The sequence below is a fragment of the Larimichthys crocea genome, chromosome XX (assembly GCF_000972845.2).
Source record: "Larimichthys crocea isolate SSNF chromosome XX, L_crocea_2.0, whole genome shotgun sequence".
In the NCBI taxonomy this organism is placed as follows: Eukaryota; Metazoa; Chordata; class Actinopteri; family Sciaenidae; genus Larimichthys; species Larimichthys crocea.
This window is the reverse complement of record NC_040030.1, coordinates 14,955,350-14,979,836: the sequence shown is the minus strand read 5'-3', so window position 1 is coordinate 14,979,836 and position 24,487 is coordinate 14,955,350. Positions and strand designations below refer to the sequence as shown.

The 24,487-nt window shown below is 44.8% G+C and overlaps 1 protein-coding gene across 4 annotated transcripts in view; it reads left to right on the top strand.

Moving 5' to 3' along the window:
* The window catches only part of smpd3 (sphingomyelin phosphodiesterase 3), a 116,123-nt gene that overhangs the window by 2,550 nt on the left and 89,086 nt on the right, over positions 1-24,487 (top strand). The window contains exon 3 of one of the 4 annotated variants that reach the window (XM_027272471.1): positions 20,452-20,505. The exons of 2 other annotated variants lie outside the window; for them this stretch is intronic. The gene's annotated coding sequence lies outside the window, so the exon portion shown is untranslated. Of the gene's footprint in view, positions 1-20,220; positions 20,506-24,487 lie in introns of those variants that run through there. One more of the 4 variants, XM_027272470.1, reaches the window with a different exon arrangement.

Sequence of the window (24,487 nt, the reverse complement as noted above, 5' to 3'; positions counted from 1 at the left end):
TTGAGCCTTCTCTCTGTCTCACATTTCTACATTTGATACAAAACAATTAATGGAAATAAAAGAAGATAGTTGCATAGATCTGTTTACCCATGGAAGGATCCAAACACGGCATCTAATTTACAAAAGAAAGTTTGAACATGAAATATTATTTTGTGCTAAATTTTATTGCATATTGTTTGAAAAAGCATTTGTCTAATTTCATTTGTTTTACACAGCATACAAACTTTTTGGGAATCATAGACAGCATAAAACATGGACGTCGTGTCCATGATGTCACCCTTGATCCTCGATACCTTTTTAGCATTTTAAATGTTTAAAAAAAAATAGCCTCATTAATGAATTATCTCTTTATTAATGAATCAGAAACCAGTGGATGATTGCGGCTGCCTTTCACCACGCTGGGAGAGACTGAACTGACTAAACAGAGCTGTGCAAATGCCAGAAACGAAGCATTGTCTGTATGCTAATCCGAAGCGTGGCACCAATTGTGCTGCTCATTCTGATTTGGGGAACAACGCCAAGCTCACTACAGATATTTATGTGTGTGTGTGTGTGTGTGTGTGTGTGTGTGTGTGTGTGTTGCAGTCAGAGATGTGGATGGTAAAATTAAAGTAAAAAGTAAAGTCAACAAACAACCATTTTAATGCCCTGGTGACTTCCTGCACCAACCATGGACATGGCTCTGTGACGTCCGATCACCTCCGCCTCGGCTCTGTGACGTCCGATCACCTCCGCCTCTGCCACCTCCTGGCGAATTAAAAAATCAGTAAAGATGTGGCTCGTGGGTGGCACCCACCTGTCAATCAAAGCGTCCTCTCTCTTAATCCTGCATAACTTTAAGCCTTAATATAATGTGAACAGGTGAGTTGTATATAAATTCACCCTCAGTACAGTTGTCATGAACGGGGAAATTAGCTACAGAGACCAAAACTGTTTTTTGTACCAGGCTGTAAACATGTTTATTTCTGCTGTGAAGTTGGACATTTGGACATGGGGACTTATGGAGACTAACGTCCACTTGAGGCTGGCTCCAGAAGTGAGTCAGAGTTTTTTGGCACTTCCACTTTGACTTCATTTCATAGCATGGAGGTAAACACCCTACGCTAAAGTCCATGTGAACGCACTCGGAGATAACATAGACTGTCAAGCAATCTTTGGATTTGGGGTTGGTTGCTGAGCAAATCCAAATTTGGAGATGGGAATGAGACGGGGTGGAGCTGAGACAAGCAGCCACCCATCGTGGTTGAGTGTGATAGATTGCGAATTAAACGATCTTTATTTCTGCTGTGAAGTTGTCCCCAAATGGTGGAATGACCTACCAACGGCTACTAGAACAGCAACATCCCTTTCGACCTTTAAAAAACTTGTAAAAACCTTTCTGTTTCGAGAATGCTTCCCTGCCTAACAAAACTAACAACTACTCTGTGCTCCTTTACACCTTTCTCAGCTTATGTCTTCCTCTGGAAGTCGCTTTGGATAAAAGCGTCTGCTAAATGCAATGTAATGTAATGTAATGTAATTTGGACGTGGGAGACTGACTCACTTCTGGAGCCAGCCTCAAGTGGACGTTAGAGGAACTGCAGTTTTTGACTTCACTTCACATCCACGGATGTTGATGCTTTGGTTGTAGTAGCTGTTTAATGTGTTTTTGTGATTTTTCTTACTCACATTATGTGACTTACTGTACACAGGCTACATGCTGAGTTTTCCAGCATCTTATCTGAGTCAGTGGGTCGACCCATTGGACTCCAGCATGAACATTACGGCACGTACATCATGTCTCAGGAGCATTAATCCACTCGCCTCCTCCATCAGTATTAGTGGCTCTATGTAATAAACAACTAAAAAGTCAATGATAGGTACAGAAGAGAGCGGCTGTGGGGGGTTAATGAGATTATAGTATCACTACACTGGATTAACTGTGTGTGTGTGTGTGTGTGTGTGTGTGTGTGTGTGTGTGTGTGTGTGTGTGTGTGTGTGTGTGTGTGTGTGGCAGGTGCTAAAACAGAGATTGTGCGTTCAATCCACAGTTCCTCTTGTTTATCAGCTTTGCCACCAGTTACGTGTTTTTCCCCACACACACACACACACTCCGTCTTAATGTTCATAAGAACCTGTGCAGATGCAGTAATGGACGACCTCTCATGCACTTACATGCAATATGCATTCAGTTTATGGCTCCTCTTACCTCCTTGGCTTAAGAGGAGCGGAAGAAGGAGCCTCCAGTGTCCTTGGAAATGCTTTTAAAACTTCACTTGTGAAAGAAAGGAAGAAGAAGTCTTGATTGAGGAAAATATAAAGAGAGACAAGAAGAGTGTGAGGCACCGTTATCGACCCTTCAGGTTAGGAGAAACACAAATCGATGAGGTGAAACAGTTTGACACCTGACGAGACTCTTCACTGACGTTCCCACGTTTTAGATCACCGGGAAGAAGAAGAGGTTTACAGGGAATATTGACGAGGAGGAGCGGAGCCGTTGTCGTGCCAGAACCGGAGCTGGACAATACATAAGTTAGTATCATGGATCACGTTAGCTCTGGTCTGAAACTGGCCAACAAAACACAGAGAGGATCATTGTCATCAGCTAATTCTGACTCTTTGATTGACTTGTGACTCACTGAATAAAGGAAAACAATATATTTAAACCTCGACTTACTGGAATCAAAATGAAGGATTGTTTGTCTGACAGGCTGCCTGTGTACAAACTGAAACACTTTTGGCTCTGTTGAAGTTTAATTAACTAATAAAATATTTCGTCTCCCTCCTGAGAGGCTCTGCCTTCAAGAAATATTTGTGTAGCTAAAAATTTCCAGTCTGGTAGAGGAGAGCAGCACTCACTGTACCAAGAGAGAATAATAAAAATGAGTTTCCTCTTCACCGACTTGTACGCTGGTGGTCTGCCATCGCCACCGTGTTGTCGCGCGACTAAAATATTCTGACAGACACATTTAAAAATATAAACAAATATAAAATACAAACCGCAACTTGAAGACTTCATGTTTCCGACGCAACCTGCAGCTTTAATTATATCTTGGCCTGAAAATCTGGTCTAAAACTGGAAGGGCTCAGTTAAAGACTGCACTGGAAAGCAAAACATACATTCCAAGACAACCCCAAATCGGAGTAACTCGATATGGATGTGTTAGAGAAGAGCCGTGCTGCTCCGACCCAGGACATGATCAAGCAAAGTCCCCAGACAATCAGCCTCGACGCTCCCTTACAATGAGTGGACCCAGCTGCGCCCAACAAAATCAAGACTGATTGTTCTGGTGGAACAACAGAAACTCGACTGAAAACTCATCTGTTGGCCGACAAAAACAAAACCCTCAATCTCTGATTGTTTCACTTGAAACTTTTCACTTGATGTTTAACTTGGTTCTCGCCATTTTGGGTGATATTGTCATGGTTGGATGAACTTATTGTAAGTCATTTTTGGATAAAAGAATCAGCTAAAAGTCATTTAAAGGTCCAGGGTGTGGGATTTACTGCCACCTAGCAGTGAAGTTGCAGATTGCAACCACATGCATACTCTCCCACGCCTCATCGTCTTCTTCCAAACGTGGAGGAAAAACTTGCATAAGGAGCTCATTTCGTCCGCTTGTATCCTCAATCTCATTCTTTCGGTCACTAAAGCTCATGATCATAGTTGAGGGTTGGAAAATCCAGCGCTTTGCCTTCAGGCTCAGTTCCATCTAAACCACAACGATCCGGTACAATGTCCACACCAACTTGCCACTCCATCTCACACTCGTCACTCATGAACAAGACCTCAAGATACTTGAACTCTTTTACTCTTTGACTCCCAACCTGGAGGGAGCATCCCACCGTTTTCCATGGCCTCAGAAAGACGCAAGTGCATGCCAGAGATCATGGTCCAATGACACCAACATCATCTGTAAAGAGTAGAGACGAAATCCTGAGGTTCCCAAACTAGACACCCGCCTCATGCGGCTGCACCTTGAGATCCCATCTGTGAAAATTACGAAGGGGCAAGAAGGCTCTAGTACCCCATACTCCGTCCGTGTCCCCTAGAGGAACCCCAGGGGACACAAGTCCAAAAAAGCAAATGCAGACTGGTTGATACATTTAGAGACTTGCTACATTCTTCGATTTACTTTCTGCTGATGACGAGTTGGTTGGCTGGTATTTCTTAACATTAACAGTGAAGCTTGAGCAGTTGTTTGGAACTTACTTTGTCATGAAACTCTGATCCTGAAGAGAGATTTTATTTCCTCGCTGTTCCTTCACCAAGAACATTTCATCCCACTGTTAATACAACACATTCAAATGGATGCCACTCTAATCCCTCATCCTGTTTATAAAGACACCTTCTTTTCTTTGTCGATTCTTCTCATCACTTTGGCACGCGGCCAGTTGGAGCATAATGAAGTCTAACCTAAAAAGCTTTGGCAGTTTATAAATGAAAATGATTGTTCAGATTGCCATAGCATCATGGCTCGCACACAGATATTGTTTCTGTGATACTCCGGGGAGACGAGAGGCGAGCAGGAGGAATAAAAGGGAAAGCGGTGGAGGAGAGATTCAGACATCAGGCACCAGCAGGAGCTTGGCTGCACTGTCCTCCCCTCTAATTTAAGAGAGTAAGAGAGTAATTACACACCATTTTTACCTCCACCACCTCCCTCGACTACTGGGACTCCTCCCAGCCTCCCTCCTCCTGCCCCCCTTGACCTCAACCCATCCCTCTTCTCCCTGTATCGCCTCCCTACCCACACTGCACCTTCCTCCCTCATCCATGTTTTTCAACTTACACAACGTTGGTTTAGTCGAGCAGCGAGTCTGTACTGATGTAAATGACGCATGAGCAATCAAAAAATGGGCAAAGATGTGGATCAGTACATCCAACGTGGCGGCGCCCAGGACGTCACTATGCTCTGTCTGTTCTTTACTGTGATTGGTCGGTGACAATAAACGATTAAATCTAAAAGTTTGGAAGATATAATACACACTGCTGCCCATAAAGTTGGAATAAAATATTTTTACCTCTTCTCATGAAATGATTGTGATTTATTCTTGATACGTGATATATGTAACCTCCAGTAATGATGATTTAATCAGCTTTCTTTAATGAATATCCTTCACGGTGCTGTTAGACCGCCTCCTCGTTAACAGCCTACCCTCAGGTCATATTTTATATCGGAGTCACACATTTAAGGTACCTAATGAAAACTTTATTCAACAAACCCTTTGACTTCGAGGCGAGGGAACTGGAAGTGCAAAAAGAGCTGACTCATTTCCAGCTTTTAGACTACCAAAATAAAACCCTTTACATCCTTGTAATATCCTCAGATTGTTAATATTTGGTATTACCCTGGAGCAGGGGTCTCCAAATTATGGCCCGCGGGCCACATCCGGCCCGCCTAAACAATTGGAGTGGCCCACTTAACGATCCCAAACAATCCCTCTAAACATGGCCTATTTTTCAAAATTGCATTTTCCTATTATAAAATATCCACACTTAATGATTAAGCTTGGCATTCTAATTAAAATCTACCTTATTTACGAACTATTTACAGTACTAGCTAATTTTCATCCCCTCACATAATGGTTTATTCCGACGTGATTTTGCTCGTAATCAACTTCCGCGCAGTCTGCCCGGGGGATTCGACTCGGTGGGTCAGGGACGGCCACACGGTGCGGGAGGATCCCCTCGTGGGACCTCTCTCCAGCGCTGGCTGGCTTCCACGGGTGCATTTCCTCCGCGGCAGTGCACCGCGACCAGCTCTGGGTCGGCATGGAAAGGCTCGGGGGTGAAGGTGCCTCACGGCTCCGGCCACGAGCTTTACAGCGCCCTCCTGCCTGGACCTCGCTGCTTTCCGGGGCCGTGGACTGTGCCCTCTCCGCGACTGTCGAATCGCAACTTATCGCAACTTTCACTTCCTCCCGCAACAAAAATGTAAAAAGCAACTTTCACCGCAATTTTTTTTGAAAACCTCATGCAACATCAGGGATTTTAGACCACAACTATTTCAAAACAGGCCGCGAAATCCTGGTGGGACTGATATCATTTCCGGTTATAGACTGACCCCCTTCACAGAAAGGCAAGTTGATGTGGCCCGCACCGAAAAAAGTTTTGGGACCCCTGCCCTACCCCTCCCTTCTTTCCTGACAGGTAACGTCCTGACAGGTAACACACCTTGGGTATATGTGGAGGCCCCCTGGTGGCGTGTTTGTGCTCTGTCTGTGCTGCCTGAAATGTTTGAGTAAAGCCACAAAGAAATCTACCGCTGCACTCCAGTGTCCCCCTTTTGAAAAAGGCTGATTCACGATGTTATGAATGATAAATAAAAGGTATAAAACCGACTCTTTTGGGAAAACTTATTCAGTTTTGAAGATCTTAAAGCTACTCCGAATGTTAACGGACGACCTTAATGGACTTTAATTAGACGTTTTAAACGAGGCTGCTGTAGATTTACGATTGCACCCCAGATGTTTTGCTACTGTACATCGCGGCTGCAGATAATTTATAAGCAAATGAGTAGCAAAAAAAATAATAGAGCAAACTGTGTGTCGGATTCACTCGTTAAATATAAACATGAAGAAGCGACGAGCCCTGCAGCTGGCACCGGTTAGCCGAAACAACCCCACGAAGGTGTAGACCTCGATGAGAGAGAGAGAGAAAAGGGGTGTGGGAGCGGTGGAGCTGTGACGGGTGGAACCGGCCCTCGTTGCTATATGGAGGCCTTCTAATGACAAGGCGTCTTCAAGTTTGAAGATATAAATACAAAACCTGGAAGCGCTCCACCATCCCTGCTTCAAATGACAGGGTGGATGGAAAGGGATCGTGGGTGGGGGTGGGTGTTTTCTCTGTGTGCGAGTTAATTCTCACTGGGTGGACAGTTTTACTATTTAAACTTGGTCTTTCTTCCACAGTGTGTGCTACTGTGGCACAGATGTTTCTCATGTTGAACACCCATTAAACACACGCGGTGTATAATTGTGATGGATTTACATTTAGTGTGTGTGTGTGTGTGTGTGTTGTCTTAAATGAGTTACTGTACTGAGTAACTCCGAGTTCAGCCCGTAATTCAGAATCCCATTCCTGCTGACCAAATACTGACACAGATGTTTCCCTTCTGTTGACACAAGTCCGGCGAGGCTCTGCAGCAAATGGACGAAATTACACAAACCGCATTTAGACTGAAGGACCTTTTTATATATGTGTGTGTGTGTGTGTGTGTGTGTGTGTGTGTGTGTGTGTTTTCCTGTGTTACATTCTTACTGTTCGCTCTCCCTCCATCTGATCCACGTGTGCTATGGTTGGTGTTTGGTTGGTGTTTACATTACAGCTCAGATTTAGTCGGAAAAGCTGCTGCCACAGAAATATTCCTGTACTGTGTGTGTGTGTGTGTGTGTGTGTGTGTGTGTGTGTGTGTGAAGGCGGCTTTGTTTGAGTGTGTTTAACTTGTGTGTGACCACGTTTACCCCGGGTTTTAATTTGCAGCCTGCATCTGATGTTGCCATCTGGAAAAAGTAACACTGCAGGTGAAGCTCTGTATTTCTTCGACTTCTAGACTTGGAGTAAGTAAACTGCAGCCGACTGTAGCTGCTGTTAGCTCAGCCTGTTAGCCAGGCTGATCTCGTTCTTTCGATCACGACCCAAAGCTCGTGACCACAGGTGAGCGTTGGAACGTAGATGAACTAGAAAATCGAGAGCTTTATCTTCTGGCTCGACTCCCTCTGAACCGCAACGCTCCGGTACAGTCTCCACATCAACCCACAAGTTGCTCCCAAACCTGGAGGGAGGATAGAGAGCCATGGCTGTAATGTAACTGTAATGACCGGAGCAGAACATAATATTTACAAAGAGACTCCAACAGATCCAGATACTTAAAACATAAAACTGGAACACGATGATGTCGTCAGCTGACCTCTGCCGACAATGTTCTTGCGGGGTGCGTCCCACCCCGATCATGTTCCTTCAGCCGACAGAATACCGTTACCTGCTGTGATGGAGTTCTTCCTTCAATCCAGCGGTGACATTTCTAGACGCTAAGATGGCACTTTGAGTTGCAGTGATGTCTCGATGACGTGTCTGTCTGTGGCGGTAATGTCTTTGATAAGAACAGCTCTTCCCATGATGATAGCATTTCCACCCGTGGCGGCGGAGGCGCTCCTTCCTGCGGTGTGACATTTCTACCCTCGGCAATGGCCTTTCTCCCCAGTAAAGGGCAGTAATGCAACATTAAATGAATCTACCCGTGAATCACTCACGAAGAAGAGCTGCCCTTTTCAGTGTCGACGCATAATGGTTTACATTAAGCTGTGTCGTCTGATGACGTGTACACGTTGCAGATGGCAGCCCACAGTGGAGTTATTTTATCTCAGCCCTCAGCGTCTCTGTATGTGAAGAAGGGAAATCACGTTTTGTTAAAAGAGCAAGCTTAGGAGTCATGATCGAAGACCGATGCTTCGGGTGGTGCAGCTTCACACTTCACAACATCAGAAAAATCTGATTTTACCTGACTCAACATGCTACTCAACTCCTGATACCGCCGTCCTGACGGGCCTCCCAGCCTCCACAGTGAAACCTTTTCAGGTGATCCAGATCGTGGCGGTCCGTCTGGTTTTCAATTAACCCAAAAGGCCGCTGCTCATCGAGTACTTCTACGACTACCTGTAGCAGCACACATTAAATTCAAATCCCTAACGCTGACAACAAAGTAGTCTCCGGTTCTTGAACGTCCTCATACAGACATGACAGACCTCCTCCAAAGAACGACGTCTGGCTCTGCCACCCGTACGCTCAGGGCGATCCAAACTTTTCTCATCTGTTGTTCCCAGATGGTGGAACGTCCTGCCAGTCCAGACCTCCTGAAGACCTCCAGCTCTTCAGAGAGGACGACCTCTGCAACACTACCAACAACTGGACTTGATAAATCCATCCCCCTCTACAACTGGACCTTGATTCTATGTGAGTAGTACTTATTGCTGCACTAACACGTCCTCGTCACACTGTACCTTGACGAGGTTACATTATAGCCTTGCTTTGTTTGAAGCTTTCTTATTGGCTTATCTGATGGATGATTGTTGCTCCAAACATTTATATTAGAGAGCAGGGCTGGCCCTCGGCCTTCGTTTTATGGCCCCAAAAACCTCCTTAGTGCATAAGAGCGAGGATAAATACATGAGCATGATGATGATTTGCACATGCACAATTTAACATACTTACCAGGCGTCCCTCTTTATTTGGCTTCAGACTTGTCATTGAGCATTCAGCATTGAGGAGTAAAACACAGTTCATACATAAAATGTATCATCTTACTGTGTTGTGTGTCATATAGCATAGTACCGTAGATGTATATTTGTCATATTGGTGTCATGCCGAACAGTTTGTGATGAATGCACCCTCCTAAACACAGTCAGCATTGAATATCGACCACGCGGCCTCCTTTTGCCGAAGGCTTTTCAGCCCAGTGAGGGTCAGTGATGTGTGACTGAGCTGAGCCGGGCAGAAGAGTGAAAGCACTCAGGGAGTGGATCGCCTCAAAGCCTCTTTAATCTCATAATCTTTATAGAGTAGCTCTTGTTAGCTCGGTTTTTAGCCCCCGGAGGCAAACTCTGTTCCTGCCTATTAGCATCACATCAACATGCACGGACGCAAGCTGATCGACAGCAACACGTCGACGCTTCACACATACTGATGCTGCAGGCGGAGTTCAGCTAATAAACTCGCTGCGTACTCGACTGACGATGAAAAATGTTTGACTTAATTAGATCACTTAGGCAGCGGACGCAGATAACATGATCTCTGCGCTGTAACTCACTGCCTCCTCCATCCCGTCCTATCAGCCAATCATGGTCATCCCTCAGTCCTGTTTAATGTCTTCATTCATCTCTCTGATGACGGCTTCCATCAGCCAATAGCTGGAGGCCGCTCCGCACGTTGACCACAGAAACATTTTTCATTCATGGACTGACTGCGTCGTATCACGGTGAGATGGAGAGCACGTGTAGTCAAGACCAGCTAAACCAAGACCAAGGCAAGACCAAGACCAGAGTGTATCAAGACCAAGACCAGAGTGTATCAAGACCAAGACAAGACCAAGACTTTGAGGGGTTAAGGAGTCGAGACCAAGTCAAGACCAAGATCAGAGTATATTAAGACCAAGACAAGACCAAGACTTTAAGGGGTTAGGGAGTCGAGACCAAGACCAAGGCAGGATGAGACCAAGTCAAGACCAAGGTCAGAGTGTATCAAGACCAAGAAGAGACCAAGACTTTAAGGGGTTAGGGAGTCGAGACCAAGACCAAGGCAGGATGAGACCAAGTCAAGACCAAGATCAGAGTGTATCAAGACCAAGACGAGACCAAGACTTTGAGGGGCTGAGGAGTCAAGACCAAGACCAAGGCAGGACGAGACCAAGTCAAGACCAAGATCAGAGTGTATCAAGACCAAGACAAGACCAAGATTTTGAGGGGTTGAGGAGTTGAGACCAAGACCAAGGCAGGACAAGACCAAGTCAAGACCAAGACTTTGAGGGGCTGAGGAGTCAAGACCAAGACCAGACAGAATATAGTATACTTAGGTATCTTACATGTGGCTAATATTCCACTCAACAGCCTTGTCAGTCAGCGTTTTGCAGGATTTACAGACTGCTGTGTGTTTTCTTTTGGACGCTGTTTTGCAGATGAACTATTGGACATTAAGAAAGTCAGATTTTATTACAGGAGGTCTGGATGACAATCACTTTCTAGCAGTGCATGTGAAGGAGGGCAGTGGTCTTCAAATAAAATCCAGAGTTCTCTTTTGTGTCTGAGACTAAAACAAGACCGAGTAAGAATGCAGTTCGGTTTGCGTCCAAGACGAGACTTAGACCTTAGTCATTATGTGATGGCGAATGATCTGTGGTAAAACTACAAAGTTCAGAAGATGGACTACAAAACTTATCTTGGATACTCACGCTGTCTCCAGCAGTTTGGGGGTTTGGTGTAATCTAGAAGTTTTCCACATAAATCCCCATTTCTGTTTTACATTTTAATCTATATCATGTTTGTTGACAGCCTCCACACCTCTATATCTGCTGCAACTAATGTATGGTGCATTGTCCCTGTTAAATACACACTAATGGGAACGAGAGAAAGACAGAATGTTACCAATAATGAGAAGTGAAGTGAGATAGACAACAACACTATGTGTGGTGGATGCATGGAATAGGACAAACCAAGCCTCAGCTATGGAAACCAGATGAGACGAGACAACGACAACGTGTGCTCGTGTGTTCTGGTGTATTATTAGCACGCCTTTGTGTCCGTGTCTGGCAGGAAAGTCATGGAGGTCGAGTTGAACACAGACTGACCAGAGGCCTGATGAAAATGAGCGGCAGAGCTTATCAGGCAAGCTGTCTGTTATATTACAATGGTCGTCTATGTGTAATTTATTATTGGCTGACAGTCTGCAGGATATGAATTATCAATATCTGTTTGAAAGCACACACCGATGCCAGTTTTGAAGCATTGTGGAGCAAATTGTGAGCGGGATTGGCTCACTGGTTTGTCACCAGGTGTCTCTGTCATTCGTACGTCTGTTCTCACACTATGTAACTTTGGGCTCCGGGTCGGGAGAAGTACGTAACGCTTTACGGCACTAAGTCACACAGCAGCAACTATTTCACTGATTCTGGTGAAACTGGATCATATTTTATGGAGGACATGTTTTCTGGTTTTCCCTCTGATGTCCTCCGGCTGCTCCGCCTCAACTCTCTGTGATTTACAGAGTTTATGATGGACAGTGAAGTAAACTGCTGACAGCTGTAGCTGCTGTTAGCTCATGTTAGCTCAGTCTGTTAGCTGCTGTTAGCTCATGTTAGCTCAGTCTGTTAGCTGCTGTTAGCTCATGTTAGCTCAGTTTGTTAGCCGGGTTGCTCTTGTCTCTATCCTTTTCTCTTCTTAGCTTCCTCTTTCAACGTCCTCTTCAGTCTTTTCATCCTCTGTCATTATGTCCATAGAAGCTGCTGAGCCACATTCCCCACTCGCCTAGCTCCGGTTCTGGCACGACACCGGTTCTGCTCCCTATTACCATTCTCTGCACCCCGGGCCTCAAAACTCCTATAGTACAAACACTAACACTCCCCTGGTGCTCCTGAGTAACAAACTGAGCTAACGGCAGCTACAGTTGGCAGCAGTTTACTTCACTGTCCATCAGGAAACTTTGGAACTGCTGCCAGATGTAGCTGCTGTTAGCCCATGTTGTTACTCAGAAGCACCAGGGGAGTGTTAGTGTTTGTACCACAGGAGTTTTGGACCACCGGGAAGAAGAAGAAGAGGTTTTCAGGCCTGGGGGAGCAGAGCAGGTGTCATGCCAGAACTGGAGCTGTGTGAGCAATGTAAGCAGGCTCGGTAGCCTCTATGGATATAATGGCAGAGGTGGAACATTGAATGAAGAAACTATGATTTCAAAATGAGAGTCCCACCTCCAACATCCAGCATCCGCCTGTAAGTTCAACTCCTGCTGTGTTAAACTTGGTGTTTTCTTGTGAGGAGTCAGAACCGAGACTCCAGTCAGGACGTGAAGCATCTACATATTTAACTCTCAGTCATATCTAATGAAACTCGAAATTGTGAATATTACTTTTTTATTCCTCTGCCTTCAGGATGAATTTTACACAGCAGCAACCCTGTGTTAAATATGCCATGAAATATTACTGTGTTTTACTGTATAATTAACAGTCTCTAATATAAAATACTACTTTAAAGTCCCTTATAAAGGTTTAGAAAGGTTTCCTGTATACAGGAAAACACAGTCATATTTCATGGAAATTTTTCACTGTAAAAGTATTTTTTACAGTATATGCATGTACATACAACACGTTGAGAATCACTGCACTGTAAATTTCCATCACCCCCCAACCCCCCTCCATCAACACACTCACACAATGAGGTTCAGTCCCCGGACGACTGAATTAGACTCCCTCATCCTGATTCTGCACCGTGCTTCTGATGATCAATCACAGAGTAACAGGGCTGTGTGCTGTGGCTTGAATATGAGCCACTCAGCAAATATGTACTCGCCAACTTTGCCAATGTTCTTTCTCTCTCCACACACACTCACAAACACACACACACACACACACACACACTGTGGTCCACCACATCATCTTGGCAGGAGTAGGAATTACTGTCATGGTTAATGGGCTCACAGGACATGAGACTGCTTTTGGACTACTTTATACAGTATAATTCAAATAAATGCCTGTAAGAAGAGTTCGACATCATCTATCAAACTCTTGGTGACAGTGGCGGGGATGTACTTCCTTTAAGAGGCAGAAACCTCGAGCAGAACCCGGATCATGGTGGACGGAAATCTACGGAGACGGTTGAGTGTTTTTAATGTATGCAAATGTAGGTGTGGCTGCTCTGCCCTGATTGGTCCCAACCGATCATTGACTAATATTTTGTAGGTTCAACTTTTGCCACCAAAACAGCCCTGACCCATCAAGGCGTGGACTCCACTAGACCTCTCAAGGTGTGCTGTGGTATCTGGCACCAGCAGATCCTTTAAATCCTGTAAACTGCGAGGTAGGCCTCCTTGGATCGGGCTTGTTTGTCCAGCATATCCTCAGATGCTCGATTGGATCGAGATCTGGGGAATTCAGATAAGCAGAACCGGGATCATGGTGGACGGACATCTGCACAGACAGTTGAATGTTTTTGATGTATGGTGAATGTAGGTGTGTGGTTGCCCTGCCCTAATTGGTCCCAACTGATCATCCCCACATCTTGGAGACTTGGAGGACTACAACTGGAGTGGCCCCTCTCCCGACCCACCAATCCTCAGTTTTCAATTCAAAGATCTACGTTATTGAAACTAGAACTGCCTGACGGTCGTGGCAGCTTGTCTTTTTGGTGTTGAGCTCACCTACGTTAACCACTTTGTTAACTCGTCTTTGTAGAGGGATTTCGTTTGGGGACTGGGCGTGGTTTAGTCAGTTTGACCTGTTTGGACACACTTAGAAATATTTTTGTTGGACGCAAAAGTTCAGGGGTGCTATTACTGTAGATGATAGTTTAGATATTGAGGCGCTGACAGGTTCTGTGGTGAAATATAAAATGGATGCTCTGGGGTCTAGAGGGTTAACGAGAAACTCCACACCAAATTGAGCTCTGTTTTTACACTAGACACAGAACTATGTGGGTGTATGATCTCCATAAACAAAAATGAAACAATCCACAAACAAACTAAGACAAGCTGAGGTTGTAGACTGGCGACAGCGGCGGAGATAATCCAACTGGTTTCTGGTGTCAGGCTCGCTTCTGCTGCGGCCCTGAACACGTCCCGAGCCAGTCCTCAGTGAAACCACTTTGGCCCAAAATAAACAAACTGTTGAGCACGATTCTGTCAACAGCTCTGTGATCATGGACCAGAGGATGCTCGGAAGTTGGCAGGACGCACAAAGGCTCTTAAGGTGCGCTGTTACAAATATTAGGCACTTTTGATCAAAATGCTTTTTTTTGTAAATCCACCTAAAGATCAACAATGAGGCCAGTTAAATATTGGATTTCTTCACATCACATCAATATTGTGTAGGTCCAACTCTTTCTGCCAAAACAACCCTGACCATCGAGGCGTGGACTCCACTAGACCTTTTGAAGGTGTGCTATGGTATCTGGCACCAGCGAATCCTTTCAGTCCTCTCAGTTGTGAGGTAGGCCTCCAAGGATCGGTCCGGTTGTCCACCACATCCCACTGATGCGTGATTGGATCGAGATCTGGGGAATTCGGAAGGTCAAGTCAACACCTTGAGCTTGTTGTTGAGGCCATCTGGGAATACCATTACCATGAAAGGGTGTACATGGTCTCAACAATGCTTAAGTAGGGAGTACGTGCCAAAGTAACAGCCACATGAATGGCAAAACCCAATGTTTCCCAGCAGAACATTGCCCAGAGCATCACATTGCCTTCTTCCCATAGTGAAACCATCCTGGTTTCATCGATTCATCAGACCAGGCCACCTTCTGTCATTGCTCCATAGTCCAATTCTGATGTTAACGGGTCCGTTGTTGGCGCTTTCGGCAGTGGACGGGGTTCGGCATGGGCAACAAACTTTTTCATCAGAACCAGCATGAACTTTTTCAGCAGTTTGAGCTACAGTAACTTGTCTGTTGGACCACACAGGCCAGCCTTCACTCCCCACATAGATCAATGATCCTTGATGTTTTCTTCCATGAACCCTTTTAGGTACTGACCCCCCAAAAGCTGCAGTTTTGAGATGCTCTGACCCAGTCGGACCCAGCATGTCCATTGTTTCCTGCTTCTAACATGTCAACTTTGAGGACAAAATGGTCACTTGCTGCCTATATATTCCACCCACAGTCAGTGTCTCACAGCATATGTTGGTCCCACTCTTCACTTCCAGGGAATTTTCATGATTCAGAGTTTTGAGAATTCAGGATTTTCATCCGTTGTGAAGGATTATCCCCTCGGGAGGCCAGGTGCTGCTCACATACTGCATGGCAAATCACCTTAGACACTATCTGATTCCCAGATCACCCAACTACCGTGATGTAAGCCCCCACAATCCCTCATGTCCTAAATTCAATATTACAGCCTCTTTTCACCTTCTCTAATCTCCTCGAGGACTCCAGAGGCCGCCTTCCAGCCTCGTAGCTCAAATATAACACGGCAACAAACAGTCAAGGCCTCGGTCTGCTCCTCTCTGCCGAACCAATAAATCCTCACTTCATTCAGATGTCAAGCTTCCTGTTCAGACTAATGATGCAGCGTGGGTTTAGATCATTTAGCCTCAGAGGATGTAGATGTAAATATGTTTGCTCATTTCCAAGAGCCAGTCCATGGGTAAAGTAATTATGTCACACATTCATGTCACATTCGATTTATTGCAAATATGAACTATGAGTTGGAAAAGCACATCAACCTGTCAAGGATAATTAAACCCACAGCGCTCTTTGCGAAAAGCAGAGGGATATCCGCTGCAGCAACATGTATGATTTTTAAATTAGTTGATTAAAAAACTATTTTCATGCTGTTAATTCTGCAGAACTTTAAGCCTTAATATAATTTGAACAAGTGAGTTCTAGGGTTGTTGCTAATTGGCTGCTAGGTCTTGACATCAAAACGCTGCAGGTTTTAGCAAGTGGCAACCTGAATTGAAGCCAATGCAGTTCCTCAGATGTCTACTTGAGACTTGAGGCTGGCTCCAGAAGTGAGTCACCCCTGTCATGATTGGGGAAATTAGCTACAGAGACCAAAACTGTTTTTTGTACCATGCTGTAAACATGTTTATTTCTGCTGTGAAGTTTTTAACATGGGGACTTATGGAGACTGACTCACTTCCACATTGGCAGAGGTTGCAGCTTGGCTAAAACCTGCAGCTCTTTGACTTACCTGCTAATTAGCAAGCCATCTACGGACAGTGTTCCTCAGTTATGACAGCAATATATTTACAGCACGGTGCATTTTGTTGTTGCGTCTGACCAGAAGCATTTAAATATGTCACAACATTTAAGCTGCCGAGTCTGAACTCTCTTAAATCGAGCGAACAGTTTTGGGATGAAACCTGACGGTGCGTAGGAGGCTCACACATCCATCCTTACTGCCACCGGAAGGGGAAAACAAACACAACAACAAAAAAAGATGCTTTGGGCTTTTCCTTTCCATCATCTGCATTTTCCATCTTGCTGCTTGTTTCAGAAGAGATTTACTGGCATAAAATTAACGAAGATGTCGACGCCCGAGCAGAATAAGATTCAGTTCACAGTGATGAAAGAGAGAGAATGTATCCTGAAGCAGAAATAGACTCTTTTCATCAGAGTGTTTCAGTCTCTGAGTCATTTATTGCTTTTAGGCTTCGATCACCTGACCTCACCTGAGTTTTTCAGTTCGTTGTTCAGCGTTGTTTCATAACATCGTGTACAACCTACTGTACAGGACATACTTCTTTTTTTTTTAGTTTGATTTGTGGTTTTTCTTAAGACAGAAGGATCTTTGTGTCTTTGGGGATGAGAAGCTCTCAGTAGGCGTTCAGAAAACAAAATCCGTTAAGTGAAGCGAGTGAGTATTTGGACCAAACACAAGCTGCTCAGGCTCGATCCAAAAGAGAGTAATGATACGACGGGAAAGAAGTGACTGTTTGTGAGGTTCATAATGGCTCCTTTTGTACTTAAATACCAACTTATTAAAAGCGTTGTAAGTTTCGGATATCTTCATTCCTGTGAGAGAGAGGTTACTCTGTGGCAGTGGGAAAGACTGCCGGTGAAATGTGTTTAAAAGAAAGTTTTTATTCATTGTAGATTGAGTTCATATTCAAGAAGATCTGTACGGAGCCCCCTACTGTCCGTAGAGATTTGATCTTAATCCTGAATAACTTTAAGTCTTAATATAATGTGAACAGGTGAGTTGTCTCTGAAGCTCAGGGCTTCTTCTTTGTTTCTATGTTTTACCTACATTTAGGTTTGTCTTAAACTGTGACACAGTCGCTGTATTTAATATCATTTGCCACCAAACCCTAACCTCTAAATCCACTTACATAAACAGACTACATCAGCAGTTTATAACTGACGAGATGTTTATCCATCCCTGACTTACATTAGTTCAAAAGCAAACCATTTAATGTACCCGAAAATTCCAGATCTGCTCTCTGAGGGAGTGATGCGCCTGTTCGAGAGTCTGTCTGAAGATATAAGACGTCGCTTAAATGAGTCAACATCACTGTGGAACCACTCGAGTCTGTCAGGTTTGATTAGAAGGAGACGGTGCTCTGAAAAGTCTAATAGTGAAACTAGTTTGCAGGATTCGTGACTCATGACAGACGTCTTAATGTGTGATCAATGTGTTAGACGATAAATCCATCAGCTCGCAGGGAACGCCGGGAATGATGGGAAGTGTTTTTGTTGTTTAATTTATGACTTATGAATCAATCCTCGTCCTCTTTGCTCTCTTTTCCCCTGCCATTATGTCCATAGAGGCTGCTGAGCCGGCTTGTCCAGCTCTGGATCTGGCACGACACTGGCTCCTCTTGCCGTCAGTATTCCCTGAAAACCTCCTCTTCTTCTTCTTCTTCTTCTTCTTCTTCTTCTTCCAAAATGCCTGTGGTACAAACACTAACACTCCCCCGGTGCTCTGAGCTAACAGTCCGAGCTAACATGAGCTAACAGCAGCTACAGTTGGCAGCAGTTTACTTCACTGTACATCAGGAAACTCTGTAAATGAGCAGTTAACATTTTTTTGTTGGTCTCAGAGGCTGTGCTTGAACCTGATCCGAACCCGGCAGCTTCTTGCTCGCTCACTCTCTCATTTTCTCTTCTTATCTTCCTCCGTCAACGTCCTCTTTGCTCTCCTCTCCTCTGCCATTTTGTCCATGAGCACGGCTACACTGCCAGCTTGTCCAGCTCCGGATCTGGCATGACACCGGCTCCTCTCGCCGTCAGTATTTTTCCTGTAAGCCTCCTCTTCATCCCGACGGTCAAACAGTAACACTCCAGCTAACAAACTGAGCTAACAGCAGCTGCAGTTGGCTGCAGTTTACTTCACTGTCCATCAGGAAACTCTGTAAATGAGCAGCTAACGTTTTTTTTGTTGGTCTCAAAGGCTGTGCTCGAACCCGATCCGAACTCGGCGGCTTCTTGCTCGCTCACTCTCTGCTTTTCTTTTCTTATCTTCCTCCGTCAACGTCCTCTTCACTCTCTTCTCCTCTGCCATTTTGTCCATAGAGGCTGCTGAGCCCAGGTTACACTACCGGCTTGTCCAGCTCTGGTTCTGGCACGACACCAACTCCTCTCGCCATCAGTATTTTTCCTGTAAACCTCCTCTTCATTCCGACGGTCAAACAGTAACACTCCAGCTAACAAACTGAGCTAACAGCAGCTACAGTTGGCAGGCAGTTTATTTCACTGTCCATCGGGAAATTGTAAATGAGCAGCTAACGTTTTTTTGTTGGTCTCAGAGGCTGTGCTAGAACCCGATCCGAACCCGGCAGCTTCTTGCTCACTCACTCTTTCCTTTTCGCTTCTTAGCTTCCTCCGTCAACGTCTTCTTTGCTCTCTTCTCCTCTACCATTTTGTCCATAGAGGCTGCTGAGCCTGGGTTACATTGCCGGCTTGTCCAGCTCTGGTTCTGGCATGACACCGGCTCCTCTCGCCGTCAGTATTTTTCCTGTAAGCCTCCTCTTCATCCCAACAGTCAAACAGTAACACTCCAGCTAACAAACTGAGCTAACAGCAGCTACAGTTGGCTGCAGTTTACCTCACTGTCAAACAGGAAACTCTGTAAATGAGCAGCTAACGTTTTTTTGTTGGTCTCCGAGGCTGTGCTCGAACCCGATCCGAACCCGGTGACTTCTTGCTCGCTCACTCTTTCCTTTTCTCTTCTTAGCTTCCTTCGTCAACATCCTCTTTGCTCTCTTCTCCTCTGCCATTTTGTCCATAGAGGCTGCTGAGCCCGGGTTACACTACCGGCTTGTCCAGCTCTGGTTCTGGCATGACACCGGCTCCTCTCGCCGTCAGTATTTTTCCTGTAAGCCTCCTCTTCATTCCGACGGTCAAACAGTAACTAAGAGCTAACAGCAGCTGCAGTTGGCTGCCGTTTACTTCACTGTCCATCGGGAAACTCTGTAAATGAGCAGCTAACGTTTTTTTGTTGGTCTCAGAGGCTGTGCTCGAACCTGATCCAAACCCGGCGGCTTCTTGCTCGCTCACTCTTTCCTTTTGTCTTCTTAGCTTCCTTCGTCAAGGTCCTCTTCGCTCTCTTCTCCTCTGCCATTTTGTCCATAGAGGCTGCTGAGCCCGTGTTACATTGCCAGCTCGTCCAGCTCTGGTTCTGGCATGACACCGGCTCCTCTCGCCGTCAGTATTTTTCCTGTAAGCCTCCTCTTCATTCCGATGGTCAAACAGTAACTAAGAGCTAACAGCAGCTGCAGCTGGCAGGCAGTTTACTTCACTGTCCATCAGGAGACTCTGTAAAAATCGTAATTTTCACAACATTTTCTCCATAAAATCAGTGAAATAGTTCATGGTGGTGTGTGACTTAGTGCCGTAAAGAGTTACGTACTTCTCCCGACCCGGAGAGACACCGTTCACCTGGTCACAGGTGAGTGTGGATCAACAGGATTTAACATCTGTCAGTTTATGAGAGAGTGAAGGAGGAATATTTGAACATTTACACCTCCATGATGAACACATGTCTCTCTCTCTCTCTCTCTCTCTCTCTCTCTGAGGAGGAGGAGGAGGCGGAAGTGGGCGTGGCGTCGTAGCCAGGCGGTGACGTCAGCGGGAGCTGTTCAGAGCGGTGTGGTGCTGAAGAGACAAACTCTTCCTCGCCTCTCGGCTCCGGCTCAGTCAGCCCGGCCGCCTCTCGCTGCTCTCTCCCGCTCCCTCTCTCCTCTTTGGCTCTCTCCACACTCGGTCCCTCGGTTTTATATCTTCATTTATTTATTAATTTCCGTGGATTTCACTTTGATTTTAAATCACCGATAGGAGGATACAGAAGAAGAAAACGAGCGCACACATGTGGGGAGAGATTTCCAACAAGTAAGTCGCGTCTTTCTCTTGATATTTGACGTTTAGCGCTCAGAAAGCATCAGTGATGTCTTCCTACTGAGATCATTTCACTCACGGGTTGTGTAATAGCACAGATATAACCCCGCTGTGTGTAATTATCGGACCGTGTGTGTGTGTGTGTGTGTGTGTGTGTGTGTGTGTGTGTCCACTGAGGCAAGTCTTCCAGCCGCGCCTCGATCTTACCCTGTGCCTGCCTGGGGTAAAACATTTGACTCATATTTGCATTATTCAATGGAGAGACTCTCTCTCTCTCTCTCTCTCTCTCTCTCTCTCTCCACACACAAATGCACACAAACACACACACATACACACACACACAAACATACACACACACACATCTTTTGATTCAAGCATCTGCACTATTCCAGACTTACACTTGTAACCTCACATTCTGTATGTCTCTTCAGTCACCAGTGTGTGTGTGTGTGTGTGTGTGTGTGTGTGTGTGTGTGTGTTTTCACCACTTTGTCCTCATGTAGCGTCTTTATGGTTTTACTGGTTTACACACCAGGACTGGGACTAGTCCAGTTAGTGGTTGAGGCTGCTGCTTGTGTTTCTAGAGAGCTGATGATAGGAGAAAGTGGAGGTGGAGAGGTGTTTCTCCTCTCCTCTCCTCTCCTCTCCTTCTTCTCGTCTCTCCTCTCCTTCTTCTCGTCTCTCCTCTCCTCTCCTCTCTCCTTCTTCTCGTCTCTCCTCTCCTCTCCTCCTCTCCTCTCCTCTCCTCTCCTCTCCTTCTTCTCGTCTCTCCTCCATCCTCACGTCCATTAAACGTTCACACAGTTTGATTTTGCGTTTCCTCCAAACAGAAACAGGATACAGCAGAGTGTCTGTGTTACAAACCTTCTTCTACACCGAGAGTCAAACAAATATTCATGTTTTCTCGTGTCTCACACATTAAAGATGGACTTCAGCTCTGCTGTGTTGCAGGTGTGTAAAGTTTTGGCCCCAAATTGAAGCAGCACAGGCTGCGATAACCTCTCTTTTTAATTCCTAAGAGTACAGGTCAGAGCCTACATTACCCACGATGCAACACAGTGGCTCCTTTTCATTTTTTTCTGCCTCCTAAACGCCTGCTATGGTGTGTAACCAAGATAACCCTGATGACATCACTGTGACATCATCTGCGTGTAGCATTTAGTGCCATCTAGAGGTGATTGTAACTCCCTCGCTTCACGATCGCGATCAAGAAAATACGCAAAAAAATTTACAGACAGTGTGGAAATTAGCTACAGAGACCAAAACTGTTTTTTGTACCAGGCTGTAAACATGTTTATTTCTGCTGTGAAGTTGTACATTTGAACATGGGGACTTGAGACTGACTCACTTCTGGAGCCAGCCTCAAGTGGACGTTTGAGGAACTGCAGTTTCTGGCTTCACTTCACAGACACAGAGGTTGCTGATTGTATATACAGCTCTACACAGACGTTCAAAACTTTTAAAAAACAACAGCACGTTGTCGAGGTAACAAACCTGTTTCCTGTTTGTATCACTGTGACTCAGCGTGAAGTCTTTTTGAACTTTCCACGAGTCTGCAGCTCGAGAACATCGACCGGTATTTTACCACACAGGCCTGACGCTCACCGTGGGTCTAAATGTAGGTGGACGGACAGCTGAGCCGCTCAGGTGTTTCTTTATACTGATTGAGTGACTGTCTTCTCACATTTACACAGCCATCTCTGTATTACACTGTATAAAAAACAAACCCTTGTTTTTACGGTAAAAAACTGGCAGCTTGTTTGAGGCATAACCTTTTCTAATATTACGGTAGAAGGATGTTAGTACTGTTGATTTCATGTTTAAGGTTTTTTTGTTTCCTATTTCAAAATGTCTGTAGATTTTACGGTGAAAACCATGACGGTAAAAGATGCTTTAAAATATGCCATTAAATATTACGGTGTTTTACCGTATACAGTAAAACTGTTTTATCTCATAACTTTTATTTCTACTGCATTTAAAGAAAATGTATACAGAATAAAGTCATATTTTATATTAGAGACTGTTAATTATACACTAATATTTAACGACACATTTTACGGTCTTTTACTGTTTTGGTTTAGCAGCTTTTTTTTAACCGTAAAATCTACAGACGTTTTAAAATATGGAATAAAATGGCAAACTAAACGTGAAACCAACAGTACTAACATCCTTTTTAAATATGCCATTAAATATTACGGTGTTTTACTGTATAATTTACAGTCTGTAATATAAAATTCTACATTATTCTGTATGAATTCCCTTAAAATGCTGTATAAATAAAGGTTTTGAAATAATATAGTGATATATTAATGACATATTTTCATAGTTTGACAATCTTTCACTATTTTTTTTTACAGTCAGTCCTGTGCCTTTAATTAAACACAATGTTTGCCTTTGATTCCCTGACTTGTTAAATATCGAGCACTCTGCCAAAAAGAGGCAGAAGGCTTCACAATATGTCAGCATCTTTAAACATAATCTCGAGACTAACCTTTTCAGACGTCTCCTCGTCTGCCAGTTGGGTTAAATCATCATCTTCTGTTTGATGTGTTTAAACGAATGATTGAGGTTTTTTCTCAGATCTGTAATTTCTCCAATAAAAGGCCCCGATGTCTTTATTAAACTCGGTGGGAGCTGCGAGCTTTCATGCTCAGAACGAACCTGAAGGCAGATAAATGTTTTGAATCATTATTCCAGCCCTGCGTGATCAGGCGCCGGGTATTGATTGAGGTTTTTTTGCCGTATTTTTCAAAGCACACATGGAAAACTTGCATTCATGGACCCCCTCCTCACATCCAAAGGCCTTTCTGTGGTCAGCCAGGAGGGGAAAGGTCAAACTCCACAACCCTCCTCTGAATCCTCCAAACACACCAGAGCAGGTGGTTGAGTGGAGCTGGCAGGTCGATAAGGATAGGTGGGGTGGTGGTGGAGGTGGAGGTGGTGGGGTCCAGTGACACCTGATAGTGCAGGATCTGGTTTCTCCACCTGTGTGCAGGCGGAGAGACATCAGTAATACTGTTTAATAGTTTACGGTGTACAGTGCTGGATGAGACGGAGTAACCGTGCTTAATAAGATGATTCTCCTCATCGCTGCAGCTTCTGACGCTCGCTCAGGTTGCTGCTTGGTCGTGACAACCTGCTGCAACATTTTGATTCCAAACTTTGTTGATTGGCGGCTTTAAAAATGCAATTATTTAGTTATTCTCTGTGTAGAGTCAGAATAAATGAGTTCTGAGTTTGTCAGACCAAAGACAAAAGTTTTATTAACCACCCAGCCAAATTTGTAAGTAACTGCTTTTTGGTTTTTACCTCGTCGTCTGTCGTCATCAGCTTTGGTTCCTCACCAACATTTGAACAGACTCATTTGAATCAGAATCATTTGTATTCTTTATCTGGGTTATCATGTCGTGAATGACATTTCAGGTCCAATTAAAAGATTCGTCCACGAGTGGGGAACTCCTCTGAACTCCCTCACGGACTCCTCCAGCTCCTCCAGGACTCTTTGGTGTCCTCTTAGCCCACATTTTTCAGACCTCTGCTCCAGATTAGCAGAAAACCCACTCCTCTCTTTTCTTCATGTGTGTGTGTTTTGGACTTCACACTCTGCTGCATCTCCATTATTGCCTCTCCCCTCCTCCACTAGGTGCTCTCAGACGGGGTTGAATAGAGCACATTGTCACCGCCACCGGCAGCATGGGAGGGCTGGATTTCCTGCTTTGATCCAAAGTAACCACACAAAGGTGGTTCAGACTTTTAAAAAAAAAAAAAAAGAATTTGAAAGCTGAAATCTATATCCGTCCTCGAGTTTGTTGCCCGGTTGCAGCAGCGAGAGACGAGCGAGTGGACCTGCTCGAGCGAAGGCCTGCTGTCTTTTGAATCAGCCTCTGCTAACCCTTGAAGGATGTGTGATGCCTGTGGGTTTGTGCTGTTAATTTAAAACCGTGAAAGAAACAAACAGGGTGTGAAATGTGGCTGC